We start from the raw sequence: 6,856 nt of genomic DNA, 5'->3' as shown, positions 1-6,856 counted from the left end.
AAACGTTTTTTCGATTTTTCTGTATGTTGCAAACGTATTGAGAAATTGACAATAAAGAAATCTTGAAATCTTGAATCTTGAAATCTTGAAAAAGGGGAAGCGACACAAGGAGGTGACACCGGAGGAATTGAACGAATTAGAGGATTCCATTAAGTAAGGGATAATGCCCGACGAGGTGTCCATTAAGTAAGGGATAATGCCCGACGAGGTGTCCATTAACAGAAATTAATGGACGACGCGGAGGCGTGAACCGTCCGACGCGAAGCGGAGAATGTCTATGCTATCAACCCAATTCAAACTTGCGATAGTGGCGGCTGATATTGGCGGCAGGTATTGGCGGCAATGATTTGGAAGCGGTGGTGGAGCAGTTTTACAGGTCCATACAGATGTAAGTTATAATATGACATTTAATGAAAATGATCTATATTGCTGTTTTACACGTAGTACTATTAAACTGCTGCTCGATATACGCTCGCGGTCAAAATCAAAATACAGCGTTAGTCATTCGTCATTTCCAAGTATAGAGAGCCGAAGTCCCGCCCCCTCTACTTCCGGGTTATGGGACCTATCTTTCGAAAAAATATGAACGGCAGTCTATGGCGAAAGATAAATTATTTTCTGGTCCCGATGGACTTGTGCCTTGGATTATACATATGTTGTTTTTCAGAATAAAAAATGATTTTACATGTCAAGAATGTCACAGTTTGTCGCAAGATAGTTCAGTAAAACGCTATGGAAAATACGTAATTAAACGAACTACAAGTCCCGCATGCTGGCGCGTACAGAACCGACCAAAACTCCCTTGGTGTAACTACAGCTCTCGACATGACCCGATTTATAATGATTTTCACCTCGTTTGATGCTTCTGCCTTCGTCCTGGAAGAAGACGGTAAAGCTCAACAAGGAGACAGCCGTAGTTCTCAGACGAGAGATGTAGTTCACTAAGCGATCTCATACAAAACCTAATGTTGTTCAGCTTATTTACGTCAAATAATTTATCTCTTGACGTGAAAAATTATCTTTTAAATCCACACACATCATATGTGAAATTCATGCCACAATTCGATCGGGACCAGAAAATAATTATGATCTCGCCATAGACTGCCGTTCATATTTTTTCGAAAGATAGGTCCCATAACCCGGAAGTAGAGGGGCGTAGCACCCAATTTGAGACGATACTACCTTTTTGAAAATTACGCTCTACGGACGTAAGTGCATAGTGCTCATAGTGCATGATATCGAAGTGTACTGACGAAAGTACGCCATTTGAGACACACTAACATGTGGTTTTAAGCTAGGCTATATTTGTTAGCTAGCTAACGTTAGCTAATCGTGTGTTCAATTCTTCAGGAGTTCTACTGAGAAAAAGGCGCGAGCGTTAGCTGGAGAGGGCAGAAGATTTTAAGGTAGGATACGCAACAGTTTTGAATGCTATTTTTTCTACACTATGATGCAGTGTAATTCCATTACTTTTAGTGGTAATGAGCATGTAACGAAGTATTTTTGTAAATCAAGTAATGCAATTACAGTTACTGAAATTTAAATTTACTATACTTTTTTTTTTTATTAAAGAAAAACAAGCAAGGTGCTTACAGGACAAGGACAAAAACACTGTAGTCTAAATTCATACTGTGTGTTTTTCAGAACTCTTTCAAATGCCTTGATGGCCAAGATGAGTATGAAAGGGGGATTGGGGAAGCTGTCATTTTCCCAGTCACGGCTCTGCAAGACCATCTGTGGTAAGTTTAAATTGAATATCATATTTTGGAGCTATATGGTTTTGTGAAATTAACAGTGTAAACAGAATTTGTGATACATGTGGTAAATGGACTACACTTATACATATAGCTTTTATCCAAAGCACTTTACAATGAAAGACTCTACTTCACCGATTCACACACCAATGGCAGTTACTGCCATGCAAGGCGCTATCACGGCCCATTGGGAGAATTTTGGGGTTCAGTGTCTTGCTCAAGAACACTTATTCGGTCTGGTGGACGTTCTGGCCGTCATGCAATCCCTCTGTCAGCCACTATGGCGCGAGGGCGCACAGCTAGGAATGCGCCAGGGATGCGCAGGGCCAGGAACACACACACGCATAGTGCAGTTCCACGGGCCATCCAAATGCGCCACCCCTAGTGTTCTCCATGCATTTTATTTATTTATTTTTTTTCAAATCAAAACAAGACAATGACATACGTATGCCATTATTATCTTGTTTTGATTTAGTTGTGTTACAAGCTTGGTACCTAAGAATCCTGCACAGACAATGGTGACAACTTGTAGTTATTACATCTGCTAGTCGACTATCAATGAGGTCTTGCAGCCAAAAGTGTAAAAGGTTGTATCAGCGATTTCTGGCCCAAAAAAGGCCCAAACATAAATTATCACATTCATCTAATCTTTCCTAACGATCCACTAGCTGCCTGTCCCCATAAGCAGGCCGTCAAAAAAACGCGTCTGTAGTCAGCCTAGGCTCCGAGATCTGTACATAAAAACAATTGCTATCAACAAGTGTTCACCACCCACTCAAAGGCAAAACAAAGTGTTCCAACCAATAACCGACGAGATGCGCGTTTAGGAGAGTTTCAATTGCACGGGAGGGAGTTGGAGGGAGTAGCGAGCTAGCGTTCTGTTTTGTTTTAACATCAACAGAGTGACGTAGCCATTCTTTTTGTGTACAGATCTCGGAGCCTAGGTTGCCTACAGAGACACGTTTTTTGAGGGCTTGCTTATGGGGCAGGCAGCTAGCGGATCGTTAGGAAAGATTAGATCAATGTGATAATTTATGTTTGGGCCTTTTTTGGGCCAGAAATCACTGATCATATCCGCAAGCATGTTAGACTACCCAACAGGTTTAAATAAGTGATCACAACCACGTAAAACGCAAAAACATGAGGTACCTAATAATTCTGCACGCACTGTACTTACACTGATCGCGAGCGGACAAAGCGCTTTACAATGACCTCTCATTCACCCATTCACACACACATTCATACACCAATGGTGGCAACTGCCATGCAAGGCACACACAGACCCACACACTATGCAAATGGATATTTTTGCTTGTTCACAAAGGTCCTTGTGGCTGGTTGGTCGAGCGCAGCTCAGTTGGTAGAACGGGTCGTTCAGTGATCGGAATATCCCTGATTCAAATCCCGGAGAATGGCCACAGGCTTTTTCACTAGTTGTTGACAATAATGGTTTGTTGTTTCCTCTTTAGATGCGGTCTTCAGCGACCATAAAACCACCCTGACCCAAATAATGGAAATCATGGCAAAATTCTTGAAGTATGCACCGGAGAGGGTGGGTGGTGGTGGGCGTCAGAAGATCCCTGCTGTTGCTGTTGCTGAATGATTCGGATAGATAATTTATGTTGTAAAACAAAACAAAATAAAATAATGTAAAAACAAAATAAGTTGACTGGTTCTTGATGGAGGTGTTTATCATTTTTGTGTGTGATAGGCCTACTGCAAGTTGCATAGGCTAATATAGGTAAAATGTTGAAGCAATGTTGCAATATCAATGTTTATTCAACGTTGATTTCTAGTTGAGGCTTTAACCATGTTGGATTTTACTGCGTTGTTTCAATGTTGCAATATATCATATTCACCGTTGACAATGTTCACCTATGTTGAAATGGCGGATGTTGAAACAATGTTGCAATATCAACGTTGATTCAATTTGCAAATCCAACACATAATTCAACGTTGATTCACCCTCTGTATATAACGTTTATTCAACGTTGATCAATGTTGAAATGCCAGCAGGGCTGGGTCTCTCCCAAAGTGAACGGACGTGGGGGGGAGGGGGTCCACTGTATAAAAGGGCTTAAATCAGTCACACCTTGACTTTCTTCCATATAACGCACATTTCATTCCTATAAATACAGGCCTATAATTCCTGAACGTTTTTGTTTTTACGAATTGTGTGAAATGACCAAATAAAAATAGGTAATACAAAACGATTATGCGGTCACCAAGGTGAATTGGTTTAGTCTTGACTTCTGGTCGTGAGTGACAGCGCTGGGGGATGGAAATCTGTTGATTGTCGAGTGTCAAATAAACGCAGAGATGGACAGAAAAAGGAAAAGATAAAGGTCTCGTCCGGGGCCAATCAAAGTAGAACCGCCACTGCTATAGCCTACTGTCACTCACGTCACTCATAGAAATCTGCATACCTTTATCTTTTGCCCGTTTCTCCTCCTATTCTTTTCCTGAACTGGGCACCTGATGGCTTCTTTGGTCTTTTACTTTGATCCATGGTGAAGATGAAGACTCGACATCGTTAACTTTTGCCAACACTGTCGCCCACATTGCCCATAGCAAAAACCGGCCCTGTCCATCCTACACAGGCAACATTTGATTTCAACCATATAAAAGACGCAAGGACGTAGAATTCACTTATTCACCAGTGTATTTAATGACAAACTGATATTTGTGAAGACGCCTATTAATTGATCTAGGCGATCATTTAATATCCTGTGACTGCAGCACAGTACGGGTGAGGACCATGGTGAGGACACGGCCAGTCGGGCAGACAGCAGCAGCACCAGCCGGTGATTGCGGAGCACTGCGCGCCGGAGACACTGGGGATGGTGGAGGAGACACCCGGGACGGTGGAGGAATCCCCGAGTCTGTGACGCCGTAGACGTCATGGACTCAGGATGGCACGTGGCTGCGACTGCGTGTCCTCCGTCTCATTATCTGTTTGATCCATGGTGAAGATGAAGACTCGACATCATTAACTTTTGCCAACACCGTCCGTTCGCCCGTCAATCAACCTGAGTTACGTGAGTCACGTAGATGACTGCACAGATTTTATTTTTTATTTTTTTCATTTTTCACATAACCCAATTAATTATATGTAGGTATATGGGTCTATATTAAGTAATAAACATGAGTTAAAGTCTTTGCAATGCTATCATGTTTAAATTTAAATTCAAAGGATTTATTCCAAAGCAAATAATACCATACATACACCATTTACGCATGAACCTTCATCTTATAGGGCTGAGAGGAGGCTACTGTATGAACACATTTGTTGTTAGTTACACAAATACATAGGTATTTACCTTGGGGATAGTCAGAGTCACCCATATGTGCTCCCACCACCCCTGGGAGAGCCGCGTCACCCACGATTGCTCAACCGTCTGTTCAAACGGGATGAGCTCCTCTTTTCCTGTCCCCCATCCTGTTTTGGTCAGCCGTCCTCCGCTTTACATCCACCTTGATGTCGGACCACTTCTTAAGTTCAGCCTGTGTGCGCTGTTGTGACCCCACAGCATTGACAGCCTCACACACACACTGCCACTCACTCCTCTTCCGTTTGTTATTTATGCTGGAGGACAGCGTGCCAAATAGCACATTTTTGCGCGCCTCCACTTCATTGAGTAGCATCTCCAGTTCACTTTCAGCGAAGTTCTTCTTCTTCCCACTCTTACTCATCCCTTTGTTTCAGTTTTCTGATCGGAAATCTCAGGTGCATGGCCAATTTAAATATGATTAGCGTATTTAAATGGAGGCGTGTGTACAGGGCGGGGTCGGACAATCCAACACGTGAGCTCAATTAATCGTTGATTAGGATGTACAAAGGAAATGTGCTTCTGGATCTGAGCATGCGCCATGTTTTAGAAGGAAATCCACGCAAGTCTTGTAGATGAGGCCTCTGGTCGTCACCTGTATCTCCATTCACAAACTGTAGTTTTGCTGTGATTTTATTTTTGGATAGCAAATGTACCTCCCAGGCAGGTACAATTTGCGTTGTCTAGCCTATTTCTGACTGATTTATGACAGTAACAACTGCCGAGAGACATACGTGCAGGATTTTGCAGATTTCTTTTTGTATCGGATACAAAAGATAAGATTGTGTTTTCCATTGAGCAGAGGTACAATCCCCCGGTTTCTTTCTTTTGTGAAGGGATGGTGGTTGAGGTGAAGACAGTGTGATAGGTGTTCCTTGAGACAACACAGTTGTCTGGGTCTTTTGGAGAAGGTGCTCCATTGTGTGTCTAGTCCATGGTGGAGAGGGTGGTCAGGGTTATCCATGATTGATAACAGTTTGTTCGATGTCCTCCTCTCCACCACCACTTCAGAAGTCTCCTGTCTGCAGCCAATGACAGAGCCAGCCTTCCGGATCAGTTTATTCAGTCTGTTGGCTGCAATGCTGTTCTCCCAGCAGACCACAGCAGAGAAAAGGGTGCTGGCCACAGCAGACTGGTCAAAGATGTCCAGCATCTTGCGACATACATTGAAGGACCTCAGCTTCCTCAGGAAATAGAGTCTGCTGCAGTAATTGTCTGCCCCACCCTGATTGTTTTCACCTGTGTCTCCTCTGCCCTTGTGTGCCTATATCGTCCTGCCTGTCCCCTTGTCCTCTGTCACGTCATACTGTTTTCCACTGTTTCTCTGTGTTCCCTGTGTTTTTCAGCTGTAGTCATGTCCTGTTATGCTCTTGTCTTTTTTTGAAGGTTTTGACTTTTGTTTTTGGTTCTCCTGCCGCTTCAGCAGCGCTTTGTGTTACTTTTTGTTTGATTAAATTCATTTTTTGCCTACTCTTGCCTCTTCACCTAGTGTCCAGCATTTGGATCCTACCTCACCCTGGAAAACCTTGACACTTTTTGTACACAGCTGTATTGTTAGTCTTCCAGTTCAGTCTGTTGTCGATGGTCACTCCCAGGAATTTGTACTTCTCCACCACCTCCACATCCTTACCAAGGATGCTGAGGGGCAGCTAAACTGTTCCCTTCTTCCTGAAATAAACCATGAAATAGTTCACAAGTAAAAACTAAGATAAAAAAAGCTAAACTTAGATAATCCAGGAGCATTCTGTTTTTGTTTTGATTCAATCATAAACA

Source organism: Chelon labrosus, assembly GCF_963514085.1.
Source record: "Chelon labrosus genome assembly, chromosome: 10".
Classification (NCBI taxonomy): domain Eukaryota; kingdom Metazoa; phylum Chordata; class Actinopteri; order Mugiliformes; family Mugilidae; genus Chelon; species Chelon labrosus.
The sequence above is the reverse complement of the archived record's forward strand: the minus strand, read 5'-3'. Positions refer to the sequence as shown.